Genomic DNA, 21,475 nt, shown 5'->3' on the forward strand with positions numbered 1-21,475 from the left:
CTTTCTTTAGACTCGAGATCCTGTAATGACCTTTTGTAGACGTATCCTTAGGATTCAGGGGCTTCAACCTGAGAGTTGTCCCCTATGCATAGTTACATGAAAGTGATTCGTTGTTAGGAGATTGCTTCCACAAGAAGCAGTAAGTCTTCGTGTGAAATGAGTGGAACTCTGTACCATTTTTACCTCATAAAGTGAAAGCCATGAAAATTTGTGGTACAGGCAGTGGTAGGAATCTTAGAGTCAGTTTCCCGGGGGTGCCACTGTGAAGGTATTATTCATGTAGAGATTTCCTACAATTCCTCTGAGGTTTAAGTTTCATCTATAGGAGTGTCAACCAGGGGTTTGACAGCTTGCTCTTTCCTCCTCTAGAGAAATTATTCAAAAAACTTTCCAGGCAGGGACCCCTTGCCTCCTTTGAAGAGCTTTATACTCTGCAAACCTACCCACATACCTGTGACCATTCTCAACGCCGAGAAAGTGTTCTGTAGCCAGGTAAGGATGTGGATAGCAGATATAAAAGCACAAATAGCTACTTTCTCTCTACTCCTGGGTCTATGATGACAGCCCAATGTCATGAAGAGAGGTGATGACATAAAAATCATGCTCAATAGGATTACGCTGAGGCCCAACCAGGTTACAGAGTTCAAAGCCATGGTCCTTTTACTATTTGGGGATCACTTGGGGACCTTTCATGAGGTCCTCAGAGGCACTTTTCCTGATTCTGATGAGAGCAAACCTGGACACTCATAGTGACGCTTGGTTGGATAGCAGTGCAGACCAACAAGCACCGAGTGTAGCATTCTATTTTCGTGCAAGTGTGCGAGGACTACACATTGCTGATGACCATTTCTTTCTACTCTTTTGCAGTCATCTGCCGTGCCTTCTTGGAAGCCAGAGAATCACAGATCACAGGTAAGTGGAAGTTTCCTGACTCATTCCTTCCCTTAGAAAAGACATGTCCCTAAGAGCATGGACTCAAATTCTCACTCCTTCTCCAGTTTTACATTGTAGGAAAAAATTAAGCATGCATAGAAAAGAGAGTTTAATTCTGAGTAAGGACCTCCCTGGACACAAAATGATTAAGAGAAGTAAAATAATTTCTGAAAAACCCAATAATATTTCACACATCATCATGAGCTGTGTCTCATGTGTAGCGGAGGATGACACATACCCAAATTTGTAGTCTCCACCAATGTTTTCTATATGGTTGCCAGGAATCATCACTCATATCCATTGCTTTGTACAATTCTCTTTTCCCATGACACTAGAGACACTGAGTACAGAGCTTTGCCTTATTGTTGAATGAAAGACATATAGTCCAGTCTGTGATCTACACTACTGCTGGTATCCACATGAATTGCTCCCAATAGGCACACCTTTCAGCAATATAGGAAAAACTATCATGCAACACGGAAGTTGCCTTTATTTAAAAGTTGTAGCTCACTTCCTCAACTATGGTCCCTTTTCTTACCAAATTTCCTCCCCAAACATCATTTCTACTCTGACTACAGGTCAGTGTAGAATCATCCAGAAGCTTGAGCTAATTTTCTGAGGTGGAATCAGGGTAATCTTTGTGTTGTTGAACCTAATGCCACTGTGACTCATGACAACATTGCTGGCAAGTTCCTTGCAACATTGGGAACCTGTGTTAATTGACTTGTAAATCCATTAAACCTTATCACAAATGGACCTATTGCAGTCCAAATTCCCTGTATCCTGGGAATATGTAAATTCCATAATTTTAGTAAGAGCATTTCCCAGTGATTGCAAGTATGCAAGATAGACATTGAGGGGGGAGGATATGATCCCGGAACCTTGAATATGGAATACACGTGTCTCTTTCTTTAGACTCGAGATCCTGTAATGACCTTTTGTAGACCTATCCTTAGGATTCAGGGGCTTCAACCTGAGAGTTGTCCCCTACGCATAAATACATGAAAGTGATACGTTGTGAGGAGATTGCTTCCACAAGAAGCAGTAAGTCTTCGTGTGAAATGAGTGGAACTCTGTACCATTTTTACCTCATAAAGTGAAAGCCATGAAAATTTGTGGTACAGGCAGTGGTAGGAATCTTAGAGTCAGTTTCCCGGGGGTGCCACTGTGAAGGTATTATTCATGTAGAGATTTCCTACAATTCCTCTGAGGTTTAAGTTTCATCTATAGGAGTGTCAACCAGGGGTTTGACAGCTTGCTCTTTCCTCCTCTAGAGAAATTATTCAAAAAACTTTCCAGGCAGGGACCCCTTGCCTCCTTTGAAGAGCTTTCTACTCTGCAAACCTACCCACATACCTGTGACCATTCTCAACGCCGAGAAAGTGTTCTGTAGCCAGGTAAGGATGTGGATAGCAGATATAAAAGCACAAATAGCTACTTTCTCTCTACTCCTGGGTCTATGATGACAGCCCAATGTCATGAAGAGAGGTGATGACATAAAAATCATGCTCAATAGGATTACGCTGATGCCCAACCAGGTTACAGAGTTCAAAGCCGTGGTCCTTTTACTATTTGGGGATCACTTGGGGACCTTTCATGAGGTCCTCAGAGGCACTTTTCCTGATTCTGATGAGAGCAAACCTGGACACTCATAGTGACGCTTGGTTGGATAGCAGTGCAGGCCAACAAGCACTGAGTGTAGCATTCTATTTTTGTGCAAGTGTGCGAGGACAACACATTACTGATGACCATTTCTTTCTACTCTTTTGCAGTCATCTGCCATGCCCTCTGGGATGCCAGAAAATCACAGGTCACAGGTAAATGGAAGTTTCCTGACTCATTCCTTCCCTTACAAAAGACATGTCCGTAAGAGCATGGACTCAAATTCTCACTCATTCTCCAGTTTTACATTGTAGAAAAAATTTAAGCATGCATAGAAAAGAGTTTAATTCTGAGTAAGGACCACCCTGGACACAAAATGATTAAGAGAAGTAAAATAATTTTTGAAAAACCCAATAATATTTCACACATAATCATGAGCTGTGTCTCATGTGTAGAGGAGGATGACACATACCCAAATTTGTAGTCTCCACCAATGTTTTCTATATGGTGGCCTTGAATCATCACCCATATCCATTGCTTTGTAGAATTCTCTTTTCACATGACACTAGAGGCACTGAGTACAGAGCTTTGCCTTATTGTTGAATGAAAGACATATAGTCCAGTCTGTGATCTACACTACTGCTGGTGTCCACATGAATTGCTCCCAATTGGCACACCTTTCAGCAATATAGGTAAAACTATCACGCAACAGGGAAGTTGCCTTTATTTAAAAATTGTAGCTCTCTTTCTCAACTCTGGTCCCTTTTCTTACCAAATTTCCTCCCCAAATATCATTTCTACTCTGACTACAGGTCAGTGTAGAATCACCCAGAAGCTTGAGCTAATTTTCTGAGGTGGTATCAGGGCAATCTTTGTGTTGTTGAACCTAATGCCACTGTGACTCATGACAACATTGCTGGAAAGATCCTTGCAACCTTGGGAACCTGTGTTAACTGACATGGAAATCCATTAAACCTTATCACAAATGGACCTATAGCAGTCCAAATTCCCTGTCCCCTGGGAATCTGTAAATCCCATAATTTTAGTAAGAGCATTTCCCAGTGATTGCAAGTATGCAAGACAGACCTTGAGGGGGGAGGATATGATCCCGGAACCTTGATTAAGGAATACACGTGTCTCTTTCTTTAGACTCGAGATCCTGTAATGACCTTTTGTAGACCTATCCTTAGGATTCAGCGGCTTCAACCTGAGAGTTGTCCCCTATGCATAGTTACATGAAAGTGATTCGTTGTGAGGAGATTGCTTCCACAAGAAGCAGTATGTCTTCGTGTGAAATGAGTGGAACTCTGTGCCATATTACCTCATAAAGTGAAAGTCATGAAAACTTGTGGTACAGGCAGTGGTAGGAGTCTTAGAGTCAGCTTCACGGGGGTGCCACTGTGAAGGTATTATTCATGTAGAGATTTCCTACAATTTCTCTGAGGTTTAAGTTTCATGTATAGGAGTGTCAACCAGGGGTTTGACCACTTGCTCTTTCCTCCTCTAGAGAAAACATTCAACAAACTTTCCAGGCAGGAACCCCTTGCCTCCTTTGAAGAGCTTCCTACCCTGCAAACTTACCCACTTACCTGTGACCATTCTCAACGCAGAGAAAGTGTTCCTTAGCCAGGTAAGGATGTGGATAGCAGATATAAAAGCACAAATAGCTACTGTCTCTCTACATCTGGGTCTATGATGACAGCCCAATGTCATGAAGAGAGGTGATGACATAAAAATCATGCTCAATAGGATTACGCTGAGGCCCAACCAGGTTTACAGAGTTCAAAGCCGTGGTCCTCTTACTATTTGGGGATCACTTGGGGACCTTTCCTGAGGTCCTCAGAGGCGCTTTTCCTGTTTCTGATGAAAGCAAACCTGGACACTCATGGTGAAGCTTGGTTGGCTAGCAGTGCAGGCCAACAAGCACCGAGTGTAGCATTCTATTTTTGTGCAACTGTGCGAGGACCACACATTGCTGATGACCATTTCTTTCTACTCTTTTGCAGTCATCTGCGATGCCCTCTGGGATGCCAGAAAATCACAGGTCACAGGTAAATGGAAGTTTCCTGACTCATTCCTTCCCTTACAAAAGACATGTCCGTAAGAGCATGGACTCAAATTCTCACTCATTCTCCAGTTTTACATTGTAGGAAAAATTTAAGCATGCATAGAAAAGAGTTTAATTCTGAGTAAGGACCACCCTGGACACAAAATGATTAAGAGAAGTAAAATAATTTTTGAAAAACCCAATAATATTTCACACATAACCATGAGCTGTGTCTCATGTGTAGAGGAGGATGACACATACCCAAATTTGTAGTCTCCACCAATGTTTTCTATATGGTGGCCTTGAATCAACACCCATATACATTGCTTTGTAGAATTCTCTTTTCACATGACACTAGAGGCACTGAGTACAGAGCTTTGCCTTATTGTTGAATGAAAGACATATAGTCCAGTCTGTGATCAACACTACTGCTGGTTTCCACATGAATTGCTCCCAATTGGCACACCTTTCAGCAATATAGGTAAAACTATCACGCAACAGGGAAGTTGCCTTTATTTAAAAGTTGTAGCTCTCTTTCTCAACTCTGGTCCCTTTTCTTACCAAATTTCCTCCCCAAACATTATTTCTACTCTGACTACAGGTCAGTGTAGAATCACCCAGAAGATTGAGCTAATTTTGTGAGGTGGTATCAGGGCAACCTTTTTGTTGTTGAACCTAATGCCACTGTGACTCATGACAACATTGCTGGAAAGTTCCTTGCAACCTTGGGAACCTGTGTTAACTGACATGGAAATCCATTAAACCTTATCACAAATGGACCTATTGCAGTCCAAATTCCCTGTCCCCTGGGAATCTGTAAATCCCATAATTTTAGTAAGAGCATTTCCCAGTGATTGCAAGTATGCAAGATAAACCTTGAGGGGGGAGGATATGATCCCGGAACCTTGATTATGGAATACACGTGTCTCTTTCTTTAGACTCGAGATCCTGTAATGACCTTTTGTAGACCTATCCTTAGGATTCAGGGGCTTCAACCTGAGAGTTGTCCCCTATGCATAGTTACATGAGAGTGATTCGTTGTGAGGAGATTGCTTCCACAAGAAGCAGTAAGTCTTCGTGTGAAATGAGTGGAACTCTGTGCCATATTACCTCATAAAGTGAAAGTCATGAAAACTTGTGGTACAGGCAGTGGTAGGAATCTTAGAGTCAGCTTCACGGGGGTGCCACTGTGAAGGTATTATTCATGTAGAGATTTCCTACAATTTCTCTGAGGTTTAAGTTTCATGTATAGGAGTGTCAACAAGGGGTTTGAAAGCTTGCTCTTTCCTCCTCTAGAGAAATCATTCAACAAACTTTCCAGGCAGGAACCCCTTGCCTCCTTTGAAGAGCTTCCTACCCTGCAAACTTACCCACTTACCTGTGACCTTTCTCAACGCCGAGAAAGTGTTCCTTAGCCAGGTAAGGATGTGGATAGCAGATATAAAAGCAGAAATAGCTACTGTCTCTCTACATCTGGGTCTATGATGACAGCCCAATGTCATGAAGAGAGGTGATGACATAAAAATCATGCTCAATAGGATTACGCTGAGGCCCAACCAGGTTTACAGAGTTCAAAGCCGTGGTCCTCTTACTATTTGGGGATCACTTGGGGACCTTTCCTGAGGTCCTCAGAGGCGCTTTTCCTGTTTCTGATGAAAGCAAACCTGGACACTCATGGTGAAGCTTGGTTGGCTAGCAGTGCAGGCCAACAAGCACCGAGTGTAGCATTCTATTTTCGTGCAAGTGTGCGAGGACTACACATTGCTGATGACCATTTCTTTCTACTCTTTTGCAGTCATCTGCCATGCCTTCTTGGAAGCCAGAGAATCACAGATCACAGGTAAGTGGAAGTTTCCTGACTCATTCCTTCCCTTAGAAAAGACATGTCCCTAAGAGCATGGACTCAAATTCTCACTCATTCTCCAGTTTTACATTGTAGGAAAAATTTAAGCATGCTTAGAAAAGAGAGTTTAATTCTGAGTAAGGGCCTCCCTGGACACAAAATGATTAAGAGAATTAAAATAATTTCTGAAAAACCCAATAATATTTCACACATCATCATGAGCTGTGTCTCATGTGTAGCGGAGGATGACACATACCCAAATTTGTAGTCTCCACCAATGTTTTCTATATGGTTGCCAGGAATCATCACCCATATCCATTGCTTTGTATAATTCTCTTTTCCCATGACACTAGAGACACTGAGTACAGAGCTTTGCCTTATTGTTGAATGAAAGACATATAGTCCAGTCTGTGGTCTACACTACTGTTGGTGTCCACATGAATTGCTCCCAATTGGCACACCTTTCAGCAATATAGGAAAAACTATCACGCAACAGGGAAGTTGCCTTTATTTAAAAGTTGTAGCTCACTTCCTCAACTATGGTCCCTTTTCTTACCAAATTTCCTCCCCAAACATCATTTCTACTCTGACTACAGGTCAGTGTAGAATCATCCAGAAGCTTGAGCTAATTTTCTGAGGTGGTATCAGGGCAATCTTTGTGTTGTTGAACCTAATGCCACTGTGACTCATGACAACATTGCTGGCAAGTTCCTTGCAACATTGGGAACCTGTGTTAATTGACTTGTAAATCCATTAAACCTTATCACAAATGGACCTATTGCAATCCAAATTCCCTGTCCCCTGGGAATATGTAAATTCCATAATTTTAGTAAGAGCATTTCCCAGTGATTGCAAGTATGCAAGATAGACATTGGGGGGCGGGGGGATATGATCCCGGAACCTTGAATATGGAATACACGTGTCTCTTTCTTTAGACTCGAGATCCTGTAATGACCTTTTGTAGACCTATCCTTAGGATTCAGGGGCTTCAACCTGAGAGTTGTCCCCTACGCATAAATACATGAAAGTGATACATTGTGAGGAGATTGCTTCCACAAGAAGCAGTAAGTCTTCGTGTGAAATGAGTGGAACTCTGTACCATTTTTACCTCATAAAGTGAAAGCCATGAAAATTTGTGGTACAGGCAGTGGTAGGAATCTTAGAGTCAGTTTCCCGGGGGTGCCACTGTGAAGGTATTATTCATGTAGAGATTTCCTACAATTCCTCTGAGGTTTAAGTTTCATGTATAGGAGTGTCAACCAGGGGTTTAACAGCTTGCTCTTTCCTCCTCTAGAGAAATTATTCAAAAAACTTTCCAGGCAGGGACCCCTTGCTTCCTTTGAAGAGCTTTCTACTCTGCAAACCTACCCACATACCTGTGACCATTCTCAACGCCGAGAAAGTGTTCTGTAGCCAGGTAATGATGTGGATAGCAGATATAAAAGCACAAATAGCTACTTTCTCTCTACTCCTGGGTCTATGATGACAGCCCAATGTCATGAAGAGAGGTGATGACATAAAAATCATGCTCAATAGGATTACGCTGATGCCCAACCAGGTTACAGAGTTCAAAGCCGTGGTCCTTTTACTATTTGGGGATCACTTGGGGACCTTTCATGAGGTCCTCAGAGGCACTTTTCCTGATTCTGATGAGAGCAAACCTGGACACTCATAGTGACGCTTGGTTGGCTAGCAGTGCAGGCCAACAAGCACCGAGTGTAGCATTCTATTTTTGTGCAACTGTGCGAGGACAACACATTGCTGATGACCATTTCTTTCTACTCTTTTGCAGTCATCTGCCATGCCCTCTGGGATGCCATAAAATCACAGGTCACAGGTAAGTGGAAGTTTCCTGACTCATTCCTTCCCTTACAAAAGACATGTCCGTAAGAGCATGGACTCAAATTCTCACTCATTCTCCAGTTTTACATTGTAGGAAAAATTTAAGCATGCATAGAAAAGAGTTTAATTCTGAGTAAGGACCACCCTGGACACAAAATGATTAAGAGAAGTAAAATAATTTTTGAAAAACCCAATAATATTTCACACATAATCATGAGCTGTGTCTCATGTGTAGAGGAGGATGACACATACCCAAATTTGTAGTCTCCACCAATGTTTTCTATATGGTGGCCTTGAATCATCACCCATATCCATTGCTTTGTAGAATTCTCTTTTCACATGACACTAGAGGCACTGAGTACAGAACTTTGCCTTATTGTTGAATGAAAGATATATAGTCCAGTCTGTGATCTACACTACTGCTGGTGTCCACATGAATTGCTCCCAATTGGCACACCTTTCAGCAATATAGGTAAAACTATCACGCAACAGGGAAGTTGCCTTTATTTAAAAATTGTAGCTCTCTTTCTCAACTCTGGTCCCTTTTCTTACCAAATTTCCTCCCCAAATATCATTTCTACTCTGACTACAGGTCAGTGTAGAATCACCCAGAAGCTTGAGCTAATTTTCTGAGGTGGTATCAGGGCAATCTTTGTGTTGTTGAACCTAATGCCACTGTGACTCATGGCAACATTGCTGGAAAGATCCTTGCAACCTTGGGAACCTGTGTTAACTGACATGGAAATCCATTAAACCTTATCACAAATGGACCTATTGCAGTCCAAATTCCCTGTCCCCTGGGAATCTGTAAATCCCATAATTTTAGTAAGAGCATTTCCCAGTGATTGCAAGTATGCAAGATAGACCTTGAGGGGGGAGGATATGATCCCGGAACCTTGATTATGGAATACACGTGTCTCTTTCTTTAGACTCGAGATCCTGTAATGACCTTTTGTAGACCTATCCTTAGGATTCAGGGGCTTCAACCTGAGAGTTGTCCCCTATGCATAGTTACATGAAAGTGATTCGTTGTGAGGAGATTGCTTCCACAAGAAGCAGTATGTCTTCGTGTGAAATGAGTGGAACTCTGTGCCATATTACCTCATAAAGTGAAAGTCATGAAAACTTGTGGTACAGGCAGTGGTAGGAGTCTTAGAGTCAGCTTCACGGGGGTGCCACTGTGAAGGTATTATTCATGTAGAGATTTCCTACAATTTCTCTGAGGTTTAAGTTTCATGTATAGGAGTGTCAACCAGGGGTTTGACCATTTGCTCTTTCCTCGTCTAGAGAAAATATTCAACAAAATTTCCAGGCAGGAACCCCTTGCCTCCTTTGAAGAGCTTCCTACCCTGCAAACTTACCCACTTACCTGTGACCATTCTCAACGCCAAGAAAGTGTTCCTTAGCCAGGTAAGGATGTGGATAGCAGATATAAAAGCAGAAATAGCTACTGTCTCTCTACATCTGGGTCTATGATGACAGCCCAATGTCATGAAGAGAGGTGATGACATAAAAATCATGCTCAATAGGATTACGCTGAGGCCCAACCAGGTTTACAGAGTTCAAAGCCGTGGTCCTCTTACTATTTGGGGATCAGTTGGGGACCTTTCCTGAGGTCCTCAGAGGCGCTTTTCCTGTTTCTGATGAAAGCAAACCTGGACACATGGTGAAGCTTGGTTGGCTAGCAGTGCAGGCCAACAAGCACCGAGTGTAGCATTCTATTTTTGTGCAACTGTGCGAGGACCTCACATTGCTGATGACCATTTCTTTGTACTCTTTTGCAGTCATCTGCCATGCCCTCTGGGATGCCAGAAAATCACAGGTCACAGGTAAATGGAAGTTTCCTGACTCATTCCTTCCCTTACAAAAGACATGTCTGTAAGAGCATGGACTCAAATTCTCACTCATTCTCCAGTTTTACAGTGTAGGAAAAATTTAAGCATGCATAGAAAAGAGTTTAATTCTGAGTAAGGACCACCCTGGACACAAAATGATTAAGAGAAGTAAAATAATTTTTGAAAAACCCAATAATATTTCACACATAATCATGAGCTGTGTCTCATGTGTAGAGGAGGATGACACATACCCAAATTTGTAGTCTCCACCAATGTTTTCTATATGGTGGCCTTGAATCAACACCCATATACATTGCTTTGTAGAATTCTCTTTTCACATGACACTAGAGGCACTGAGTACAGAGCTTTGCCTTATTGTTGAATGAAACACATATAGTCCAGTCTGTGATCAACACTACTGCTGGTGTCCACATGAATTGCTCCCAATTGGCACACCTTTCAGCAATATAGGTAAAACTATCATGCAACAGGGAAGTTGCCTTTATTTAAAAGTTGTAGCTCTCTTTCTCAACTCTGGTCCCTTTTCTTACCAAATTTCCTCCCCAAACATTATTTCTACTCTGACTACAGGTCAGTGTAGAATCACCCAGAAGTTTGAGCTAATTTTCTGAGGTGGTATCAGGGCAACCTTTTTGTTGTTGAACCTAATGCCACTGTGACTCATGACAACATTGCTGGAAAGTTCCTTGCAACCTTGGGAACCTGTGTTAACTGACATGGAAATCCATTAAACCTTATCACAAATGGACCTATTGCAGTCCAAATTCCCTGTCCCCTGGGAATCTGTAAATCCCATAATTTTAGTAAGAGCATTTCCCAGTGATTGCACGTATGCAAGATAGACCTTGAGGGGGGAGGATATGATCCCGGAACCTTGATTATGGAATACACGTGTCTCTTTCTTTAGACTCGAGATCCTGTAATGACCTTTTGTAGACCTATCCTTAGGATTCAGGGGCTTCAACCTGAGAGTTGTCCCCTATGCATAGTTACATGAAAGTGATTCGTTGTGAGGAGATTGCTTCCACAAGAAGCAGTAAGTCTTCGTGTGAAATGAGTGGAACTCTGTGCCATATTACCTCATAAAGTGAAAGTCATGAAAACTTGTGGTACAGGCAGTGGTAGGAATCTTAGAGTCAGCTTCACGGGGGTGCCACTGTGAAGGTATTATTCATGTAGAGATTTCCTACAATTTCTCTGAGGTTTAAGTTTCATGTATAGGAGTGTCAACCAGGGGTTTGACAGCTTGCTCTTTCCTCCTCTAGAGAAATCATTCAACAAACTTTCCAGGCAGGAACCCCTTGCCTCCTTTGAAGAGCTTCCTACCCTGCAAACTTACCCACTTACCTGTGACCTTTCTCAACGCCGAGAGTGTTCCTTAGCCAGGTAAGGATGTGGATAGCAGATATAAAAGCACAAATAGCTACTGTCTCTCTACATCTGGGTCTATGATGACAGCCCAATGTCATGAAGAGAGGTGATGACATAAAAATCATGCTCAATAGGATTACACTGAGGCCCAACCAGGTTTACAGAGTTCAAAGCCGTGGTCCTCTTACTATTTGGGGATCACTTGGGGACCTTTCCTGAGGTCCTCAGAGGCGCTTTTCCTGTTTCTGATGAAAGCCAACCTGGACACTCATGGTGAAGCTTGGTTGGCTAGCAGTGCAGGCCAACAAGCACCGAGTGTAGCATTCTATTTTGGTGCAAGTGTGCGAGGACTACACATTGCTGATGACCATTTCTTTCTACTCTTTTGTAGTCATCTGCCATGCCTTCTTGGAAGCCAGAGAATCACAGATCACAGGTAAGTGGAAGTTTCCTGACTCATTCCTTCCCTTAGAAAAGACATGTCCCTAAGAGCATGGACTCAAATTCTCACTCATTCTCCAATTTTACATTGTAGGAAAAATTTAAGCATGCATAGAAAAGAGAGTTTAATTCTGAGTAAGGACCACCCTGGACACAAAATGATTAAGAGAAGTAAAATAATTTCTGAAAAACCCAATAATATTTCACACATCATCATGAGCAGTGTCTCATGTGTAGCGGAGGATGACACATACCCAAATTTGTAGTCTCCACCACTGTTTTCTATAAGGTTGCCAGGAATCATCACCCATATCCATTGCTTTGTACAATTCTCTTTTCCCATGACACTAGAGACACTGAGTACAGAGCTTTGCCTTATTGTTGAATGAAAGACATATAGTCCAGTCTGTGATCTACACTACTGCTGGTGTCCACATGAATTGCTCCCAATTGGCACACCTTTCAGCAATATAGGAAAAACTATCACGCAACAGGGAAGTTGCCTTTATTTAAAAGTTGTAGCTCACTTCCTCAACTATGGTCCCTTTTCTTACCAAATTTCCTCCCCAAACATCATTTCTACTCTGACTACAGGTCAGTGTAGAAGAATCCAGAAGCTTGAGCAAATTTTCTGAGGTGGTATCAGGGCAATCTTTGTGTTGTTGAACCTAATGCCACTGTGACTCATGACAACATTGCTGGCAAGTTCCTTGCAACATTGGGAACCTGTGTTAATTGACTTGTAAATCCATTAAACCTTATCACAAATGGACCTATTGCAGTCCAAATTCCCTGTCCCCTGGGAATATGTAAATTCCATAATTTTAGTAAGAGCATTTCCAAGTGATTGCAATTATGCAATATAGACATTGAGGGGGGAGGATATGATCCCGGAACCTTGAATATGGAATACAAGTGTCTCTTTCTTTAGACTCGAGATCCTGTAATGACCTTTTGTTGACCTATCCTTAGAATTCAGGGACTTCAACCTGAGAGTTGTCCCCTACGCATAAATACATGAAAGTGATACGTTGTGAGGAGATTGCTTCCACAAGAAGCAGTAAGTCTTCGTGTGAATTGAGTGGAACTCTGTACCATTTTTACCTCATAAAGTGAAAGCCATGAAAATTTGTGGTACAGGCAGGGGTAGGAATCTTAGAGTCAGTTTCCCGGGGGTGCCACTGTGAAGGTATTATTCATGTAGAGATTTCCTACAATTCCTCTGAGGTTTAAGTTTCATGTATAGGAGTGTCAACCAGGGGTTTGACAGCTTGCTCTTTCCTCCTCTAGAGAAATTATTCAAAAAACTTTCCAGGCAGGGACCCCTTGCCTCCTTTGAAGAGCTTTCTACTCTGCAAACCTACCCACATACCTGTGACCAACTCAACGCCGAGAAAGTGTTCTGTAGCCAGGTAAGGATGTGGATAGCAGATATAAAAGCACAAATAGCTACTTTCTCTCTACTCCTGGGTCTATGATGACAGCCCAATGTCATGAAGAGAGGTGATGACATAAAAATCATGCTCAATAGGATTACGCTGAGGCCCAACCAGGTTACAGAGTTCAAAGCCGTTGTCCTTTTACTATTTGGGGATCACTTGGGGACCTTTCATGAGGTCCTCAGAGGCACTTTTCCTGATTCTGATGAGAGCAAACCTGGACACTCATAGTGACGCTTGGTTGGATAGCAGTGCAGGCCAACAAGCACCGAGTGTAGCATTCTATTTTTGTGCAACTGTGCGAGGACAACACATTGCTGATGACCATTTCTTTCCACTCTTTTGCAGTCATCTGCCATGCCCTCTGGGATGCCAGAAAATCACAGGTCACAGGTAAGTGGAAGTTTCCTGACTCATTCCTTCCCTTATAAAAGACATGTCCGTAAGAGCATGGACTCAAATTCTCACTCATTCTCCAGTTTTACATTGTAGGAAAAATTTAAGCATGCATAGAAAAGAGTTTAATTCTGAGTTAGGACCACCCTGGACACAAAATGATTAAGAGAAGTAAAATAATTTTTGAAAAACCCAATAATATTTCACACATAATCATGAGCTGTGTCTCATGTGTAGAGGAGGATGACACATACCTAAATTTGTAGTCTCCACCAATGTTTTCTATATGGTGGCCTTGAATCATCACCCATATCCATTGATTTGTAGAAATCTCTTTTCACATGACACTAGAGGCACTGTGTACAGAGCTTTGCCTTATTGTTGAATGAAAGAGATATAGTCCAGTCTGTGATCAACATTACTGCTGGTGTGCACATGAATTGCTCCCAATTGGCACACCTTTCAGCAATATAGGTAAAACTATCACGCAACAGGGAAGTTGCCTTTATTTAAAAGTTGTAGCTCTCTTTCTCAACTCTGGTCCCTTTTCTTACCAAATTTCCTCCCCAAACATCATTTCTACTCTGACTACAGGTCAGTGTAGAATCACCCAGAAGCTTGAGCTAATTTTCTGAGATGGTATAAGGGCAATCTTTGTTTTGTTGAACCTAATGCCACTGTGACTCATGACAACATTGCTGGAAATTTCCTTGCAACCTTGGGAACCTGTGTTAACTGACATGGAAATCCATTATACCTTATCACAAATGGACCTATTGCAGTCCAAATTCCCTGTCCCCTGGGAATCTGTAAATCCCATAATTTTAGTAAGAGCATTTCCCAGTGATTGCAAGTATGCAAGATAGACCTTGAGGCGGGAGGATATGATCCCGGAACCTTGATTGTAGAATACACGTGTCTCTTTCTTTAGATTCGAGATCCTGTAATGACCTTTTGTAGACCTATCCTTAGGATTCAGGGGCTTCAACCTGAGAGTTGTCCCCTATGCATAGTTACATCAAGTGATTCGTTGTGAAGAGATTGCTTCCACAAGAAGCAGTAAGTCTTCGTGTGAAATGAGTGGAACTCTGTGCCATATTACCTCATAAAGTGAAAGTCATGAAAACTTGTGGTACAGGCAGTGGTAGGAATCTTAGAGTCAGCTTCACGGGGGTGTCACTGTGAAGGTATTATTCATGTAGAGATTTCCTACAATTTCTCTGAGGTTTAAGTTTCATGTATAGGAGTGTCAACCAGGGGTTTGACCACTTGCTCTTTCCTCCTCTAGAGAAAACATTCAACAAACTTTCCAGGCAGGAAACCCTTGCCTCCTTTGAAGAGCTTCCTACCCTGCAAACTTACCCACTTACCTGTGACCATTCTCAACGCCCAGAAAGTGTTCCTTAGCCAGGTAAGGATGTGGATAGCAGATATAAAAGCAGACATAGCTACTGTCTCTCTACATCTGGGTCTATGATGACAGCCCAATGTCATGAAGAGAGGTGATGGCATAAAAATCATGCTCAATAGGATTACGCTGAGGCCCAACCAGGTTTACAGAGTTCAAAGCCGTGGTCCTCTTACTATTTGGGGATCACTTGGGGACCTTTCCTGAGGTCCTCAGAGGCGCTTTTCCTGTTTCTGATGAAAGCAAACCTGGACACTCATGGTGAAGCTTGGTTGGCTAGCAGTGCAGGCCAACAAGCAGCGAGTGTAGCATTCTATTTTCGTGCAAGTGTGCGAGGACTACACATTGCTGATGACCATTTCTTTCTACTCTTTTGCAGTCATCTGCCATGCCTTCTTGGAAGCCAGAGAATCACAGATCACAGGTAAGTGGAAGTTTCCTGACTCATTTCTTCCCTTACAAAAGACATGTCCGTAAGAACATGTACACAAATTCTCACTCATTCTCCAGTTTTACATTGTAGGAAAAATTTAAGAATCCATAGAAAAGAGAGTTTAATTCTGAGTAAGGACCACCCTGGACACAAAATGATTAAAAGAAGTAAGATAATTTTTGAAAAACCCAATAATATTTCACACATCATCATGAGCTGTGTCTCATGTGTAGAGGAGGATGACACATACCCAAATTTGTAGTCTCCACCAATGTTTTCTATATGGTGGCCTTGAATCATCACCCATATCCATTGCTTTGTAGAATTGTCTTTTCCCAAGACACTAGAGGCACTGAGTACAGAGCTTTGCCTTATTGTTGAATGAAACACATATAGTCCAGTCTGTGATCTACACTACTGCTGGTGTCCACATGAATTGCTCCCAATTGGCACACCTTTCAGCAATATAGGAAAAACTATCACGCAACAGGGAAGTTGCCTTTATTTAAAAGTTGTAGTTCACTTCCTCAACTATGGTGCCTTTTCTTACCAAATTTCCTCCCCAAACATCATTTCTACTCTGACTACAGGTCAGTGTAGAATCATCCAGAAGCTTGAGCTAATTTTCTGAGATGGTATCAGGGCAATCTTTGTGTTGTTGAACCTAATGCCACTGTGACTCATGACAACATTGCTGGAAAGTTCCTTGCAACCTTGGGAACCTGTGTTAACTGACATGGAAATCCATTATACCTTATCACAAATGGACCTATTGCAGTCCAAATTCCCTGTCCCCTGGGAATCTGTAAATCCCATAATTTTAGTAAGAGCATTTCCCAGTGATTGCAAGTATGCAAGATAGACCTTGAGGCGGGAGGATATGATCCCGGAACCTTGATTGTGGAATACACGTGTCTCTTTCTTTAGATTCGAGATCCTGTAATGATTCGTTGTGAGGAGATTGCTTCCACAAGAAGCAGTAAGTCTTCGTGTGAAATGAATGGAACTCTGTGCCATTTTTACCTCATAAAGTGAAAGCCATGAAAATTTGTGGTACAGGCAGTGGTAGGAATCTTAGAGTCAGCTTCCCGGGGTGCCACTGTGAAGGTATTATTCATGTAGAGATTTCCTACAATTCCTCTGAGGTTTAAGTTTCATGTATAGGAGTGTCAACCAGGGGTTTGACAGCTTGCTCTTTCCTCCTCTAGAGAAAACATTCAACAAACTTTCCAGGCAGGAAACCCTTGCCTCCTTTGAAGAGCTTCCTACCCTGCAAACTTACCCACTTACCTGTGACCATTCTCAACGCCGAGAAAGTGTTCCGTAGCCAGGTAAGGATGTGGATAGCAGATATAAAAGCACAAATAGCTACTGTCTCTCTACTCCTGGGTCTATGATGACAGCCCAATGTCATGAAGAGAGGTGATGACATAAAAATTATGCTCAATAGGATTACGCTGATGCCCAACCAGGTTTACAGAGTTCAAAGTCGTGGTCCTCTTACTATTTGGTGATCACTTGGGGACCTTTCCTGAGGTCCTCATAGGCACTTTTCCTGATTCTGATGAGAGCAAACCTGGTCACTCATAGTGACGCTTCTTTGGCTAGCAGTGCAGGCCAACAAGCACCGAGTGTAGCATTCTAATTTTGTGCAAGTGTGCGAGGACAACACATTGCTGATGACCATTTCTTTCTACTCTTTTGCAGTCATCTGCCATGCCTTCTTGGAAGCCAGAGAATCACAGATCACAGGTAAGTGGAAGTTTCCTGACTCATTCCTTCCCTTAGAAAAGACATGTCCCTAAGAGCATGGACTCAAATTCTCACTCATTCTCAAATTTTACATTGTAGGAAAAATTTAAGCATGCATAGAAAAGAGAGTTTAATTCTGAGTAAGGACCACCCTGGACACAAAATGATTAAGAGAAGTAAAATAATTTCTGAAAAACCCAATAATATTTCACACATCATCATGAGCAGTGTCTCATGTGTAGCGGAGGATGACACATACCCAAATTTGTAGTCTCCACCAATGTTTTCTATAAGGTTGCCAGGAATCATCACCCATATCCATTGCTTTGTACAATTCTCTTTTCCCAAGACACTAGAGACACTGAGTACAGAGCTTTGCCTTATTGTTGAATGAAAGACATATAGTCCAGTCTGTGATCTACACTACTGCTGGTGTCCACATGAATTGCTCCCAATTGGCACACCTTTCAGCAATATAGGAAAAACTATCACGCAACAGGGAACTTGCCTTTATTTAAAAGTTGTAGCTCACTTCCTCAACTATGGTCCCTTTTCTTACCAAATTTCCTCCCCAAACATCATTTCTACTCTGACTACAGGTCAGTGTAGAAGAATCCAGAAGCTTGAGCAAATTTTCTGAGGTGGTATCAGGGCAATCTTTGTGTTGTTGAACCTAATGCCACTGTGACTCATGACAACATTGCTGGCAAGTTCCTTGCAACATTGGGAACCTGTGTTAATTGACTTGTAAATCCATTAAACCTTATCACAAATGGACCTATTGCAGTCCAAATTCCCTGTCCCCTGGGAATATGTAAATTCCATAATTTTAGTAAGAGCATTTCCAAGTGATTGCAATTATGCAATATAGACATGGACGGGGGAGGATATGATCCCGGAACCTTGAATATGGAATACAAATGTCTCTTTCTTTAGACTCGAGATCCTGTAATGACCTTTTGTTGACCTATCCTCAGAATTCAGGGGCTTCAACCTGAGAGTTGTCCCCTACGCATAAATACATGAAAGTGATACGTTGTGAGGAGATTGCTTCCACAAGAAGCAGTAAGTCTTCGTGTGAATTGAGTGGAACTCTGTACCATTTTTACCTCATAAAGTGAAAGCCATGAAAATTTGTGGTACAGGCAGTGGTAGGAATCTTAGAGTCAGCTTCACGGGGGTGCCACTGTGAAGGTATTATTCATGTAGAGATTTCCTACAATTCCTCTGAGGTTTAAGTTTCATGTATAGGAGTGTCAACCAGGGGTTTGACAGCTTGCTCTTTCCTCCACTAGAGAAATTATTCAAAAAACTTTCCAGGCAGGGACCCCTTGCCTCCTTTGAAGAGCTTTCTTCTGCAAACTTACCCACATACCTGTGACCATTCTCAACGCCGAGAAAGTGTTCCGTAGCCAGGTAAGGATGTGGATAGCAGATATAAAAGCACAAATAGCTACTGTCTCTCTACTCCTGGGTCTATGATGACAGCCCAATGTCATGAAGAGAGGTGATGACATAAAAATTATGCTCAATAGGATTACGCTGATGCCCAACCAGGTTAACAGAGTTCAAAGTCGTGGTCCTTTTGCTATTTGGTGATCACTTGGGGACCTTTCCTGAGGTCCTCATAGGCACTTTTCCTGATTCTGATGAGAGCAAACCTGGTCACTCATAGTGACGCTTCTTTGGCTAGCAGTGCAGGCCAACAAGCACCGAGTGTAGCATTCTATTTTTGTGCAAGTGTGCGAGGACAACACATTGCTGATGACCATTTCTTTCTACTCTTTTGCAGTCATCTGCCATGCCTTCTGGGAAGCCAGAAAATCACAGATCACAGGTAAGTGGAAGTTTCCTGACTCATTCCTTCCCTTACAAATGACATGTCCGTAAGAGCCTGGACTCAAATTCTCACTCATTCTCCAGTTTTACATTGTAGGAAAAATTTAAGCATGCATAGAAAAGAGAGTTTAATTCTGTGTAAGGACCACCCTGGACACAAAATGATTAAGAGAAGTAAAATAATATTTGAAAAACCCAATAATATTTCACACATCATCATGAGCTGTGTCTCATGTGTAGAGGAGGATGACACATACCCAAATTGGTAGTCTCCACCAATGTTTTCTATATGGTTGCCAGGAATCATCACCCATATCCATGGCTTTGTACAATTCTCTTTTCCCATGACACTAGAGACACTGAGTACAGAGCTTTGCCTTATTGTTGAATGAAAGATATATAGTCCAGTCTGTGATCTACACTACTGCTGGTGTCCACATGAATTGCTCCCAAATGGCACACCTTTCAGCAATATAGGAAAAACTATCACGCAACAGGGAAGTGCCTTTATTTAAAAGTTGTAGCCCACTTCCTCAACTATGGTCCCTTTTCTTACCAAATTTCCTCCCCAAACATCATTTCTACTCTGACTACAGGTCAGTGTAGAATCATCCAGAAGCTTGAGCTAATTTTCTGAGGTGGTATCAGGGCAATCTTTGTGTTGTTGAACCTAATGCCACTGTGACTCATGACAACATTGCTGGCAAGTTCATTTCAACATTGGGAACCTGTGTTAACTGACATGCAAATCCATTAAATCTTATCACAAATGGACCTATTGCAGTCCAAATTCCCTGTCCCCTGGGAATATGTAAATTCCATAATTTTAGTAAGAGCATTTCCCAGTGATTGCAAGTATGCAAGATAGACATTGAGGGGGGAGGATATGATCCCGGAACCTTGAATATGGAATACACATGTCTCTTTCTTTAGACTCGAGATCCTGTAATGACCTTTTGTAGACCTATCCTTAGGATTCAGGGGCTTCAACCTGAGAGTTGTCCCCTACGCATAAATACATGAAAGTGATACGTTGTGAGGAGATTGCTTCCACAAGAAGCAGTAAGTCTTCGTGTGAAATGAGTGGAACTCTGTACCATTTTTACCTCATAAAGTGAAAGCCATGAAAATTTGTGGTACAGGCAGTGGTAGGAATCTTAGAGTCAGTTTCCCGGGGGTGCCACTGTGAAGGTATTATTCATGTAGAGATTTCCTACAATTCCTCTGAGGTTTAAGTTTCATGTATAGGAGTGTCAACCAGGGGTTTGACAGCTTGCTATTTCCTCCTCTAGAGAAATTATTCAAAAAACTTTCCAGGCAGGGACCCCTTGCCTCCTTTGAAGAGCTTTCTACTCTGCAAACCTACCCACATACCTGTGACCATTCTCAACACTGAGAAAGTGTTCAGTAGCCAGGTAAGGATGTGGATAGCAGATATAAAAGCACAAATAGCTACTTTCTCTCTACTCCTAGGTCTATGATGACAGCCCAATGTCATGAAGAGAGGTGATGACATAAAAATCATGCTCAATAGGATTACGCTGATGCCCAACCAGGTTACAGAGTTCAAAGCCGTGGTCCTTTTACTATTTGGGGATCACTTGGGGACCTTTCCTGAGGTCCTCAGAGGCGCTTTTCCTGTTTCTGATGAAAGCAAAACTGGACACTCATGGTGAAGCTTGGTTGGCTGGCAGTGCAGGCCAACAAGCAGCGAGTGTAGCATTCTATTTTCGTGCAAGTGTGCGAGGACTACACATTGCTGATGACCATTTCTTTCTACTCTTTTGCAGTCATCTGCCATGCCCTCTGGGATGCCATAAAATCACAGATCACAGGTAAGTGGAAGTTTCCTGACTCATTTCTTCCCTTACAAAAGACATGTCCGTAAGAACATGTACACAAATTCTCACTCATTCTCCAGTTTTACATTGTAGGAAAAATTTAAGCATCCATAGAAAAGAGAGTTTAATTCTGAGTAAGGACCACCCTGGACACAAAATGATTAAGAGAAGTAAGATAATTTTTGAAAAACCCAATAATATTTCACACATCATCATGAGCTGTGTCTCATGTGTAGAGGAGGATGACACATACCCAAATTTGTAGTCTCCACCAATGTTTTCTATATGGTGGCCTTGAATCATCACACATATCCATTGCTTTGTAGAATTGTCTTTTCCCAAGACACTAGAGGCACTGAGTACAGAGCTTTGCCTTATTGTCGAATGAAACACATATAGTCCAGTCTGTGATCTACACTACTGCTGGTGTCC

General features: G+C 42.1%; 12 non-coding genes across 12 annotated transcripts; all 12 read left to right on the top strand.

The window, feature by feature from the left end:
* Positions 1-548: 548 nt before the first annotated feature.
* LOC127676679 (small nucleolar RNA SNORD115) lies at positions 549-627 on the top strand. Its single transcript, XR_007976117.1, has one exon. It is a non-coding gene; the product is annotated as a small nucleolar RNA SNORD115 (small nucleolar RNA).
* A 1,759-nt stretch (positions 628-2,386) lies between these two features.
* On the top strand, positions 2,387-2,465 carry LOC127676940 (small nucleolar RNA SNORD115). Its single transcript, XR_007976347.1, has one exon. It is a non-coding gene; the product is annotated as a small nucleolar RNA SNORD115 (small nucleolar RNA).
* A 1,756-nt stretch (positions 2,466-4,221) lies between these two features.
* LOC127676680 (small nucleolar RNA SNORD115) lies at positions 4,222-4,300 on the top strand. The gene has a single exon (XR_007976118.1). It is a non-coding gene; the product is annotated as a small nucleolar RNA SNORD115 (small nucleolar RNA).
* Positions 4,301-6,057: 1,757 nt separating this feature from the next.
* On the top strand, positions 6,058-6,136 carry LOC127676681 (small nucleolar RNA SNORD115). The gene has a single exon (XR_007976119.1). It is a non-coding gene; the product is annotated as a small nucleolar RNA SNORD115 (small nucleolar RNA).
* A 1,762-nt stretch (positions 6,137-7,898) lies between these two features.
* LOC127676941 (small nucleolar RNA SNORD115) lies at positions 7,899-7,977 on the top strand. The gene has a single exon (XR_007976348.1). It is a non-coding gene; the product is annotated as a small nucleolar RNA SNORD115 (small nucleolar RNA).
* A 1,756-nt stretch (positions 7,978-9,733) lies between these two features.
* Positions 9,734-9,812, top strand: LOC127676682 (small nucleolar RNA SNORD115). The gene has a single exon (XR_007976120.1). It is a non-coding gene; the product is annotated as a small nucleolar RNA SNORD115 (small nucleolar RNA).
* A 1,753-nt stretch (positions 9,813-11,565) lies between these two features.
* On the top strand, positions 11,566-11,644 carry LOC127676909 (small nucleolar RNA SNORD115). Its single transcript, XR_007976317.1, has one exon. It is a non-coding gene; the product is annotated as a small nucleolar RNA SNORD115 (small nucleolar RNA).
* A 1,759-nt stretch (positions 11,645-13,403) lies between these two features.
* Positions 13,404-13,482, top strand: LOC127676683 (small nucleolar RNA SNORD115). Its single transcript, XR_007976121.1, has one exon. It is a non-coding gene; the product is annotated as a small nucleolar RNA SNORD115 (small nucleolar RNA).
* A 1,755-nt stretch (positions 13,483-15,237) lies between these two features.
* LOC127676939 (small nucleolar RNA SNORD115) lies at positions 15,238-15,316 on the top strand. Its single transcript, XR_007976346.1, has one exon. It is a non-coding gene; the product is annotated as a small nucleolar RNA SNORD115 (small nucleolar RNA).
* A 1,682-nt stretch (positions 15,317-16,998) lies between these two features.
* On the top strand, positions 16,999-17,077 carry LOC127676951 (small nucleolar RNA SNORD115). The gene has a single exon (XR_007976358.1). It is a non-coding gene; the product is annotated as a small nucleolar RNA SNORD115 (small nucleolar RNA).
* Positions 17,078-18,835: 1,758 nt separating this feature from the next.
* LOC127676952 (small nucleolar RNA SNORD115) lies at positions 18,836-18,914 on the top strand. The gene has a single exon (XR_007976359.1). It is a non-coding gene; the product is annotated as a small nucleolar RNA SNORD115 (small nucleolar RNA).
* A 1,759-nt stretch (positions 18,915-20,673) lies between these two features.
* On the top strand, positions 20,674-20,752 carry LOC127676979 (small nucleolar RNA SNORD115). The gene has a single exon (XR_007976385.1). It is a non-coding gene; the product is annotated as a small nucleolar RNA SNORD115 (small nucleolar RNA).
* Positions 20,753-21,475: the final 723 nt, after the last annotated feature.

Source organism: Apodemus sylvaticus, chromosome 1 (assembly GCF_947179515.1).
Source record: "Apodemus sylvaticus chromosome 1, mApoSyl1.1, whole genome shotgun sequence".
Taxonomy (NCBI): domain Eukaryota; kingdom Metazoa; phylum Chordata; class Mammalia; order Rodentia; family Muridae; genus Apodemus; species Apodemus sylvaticus.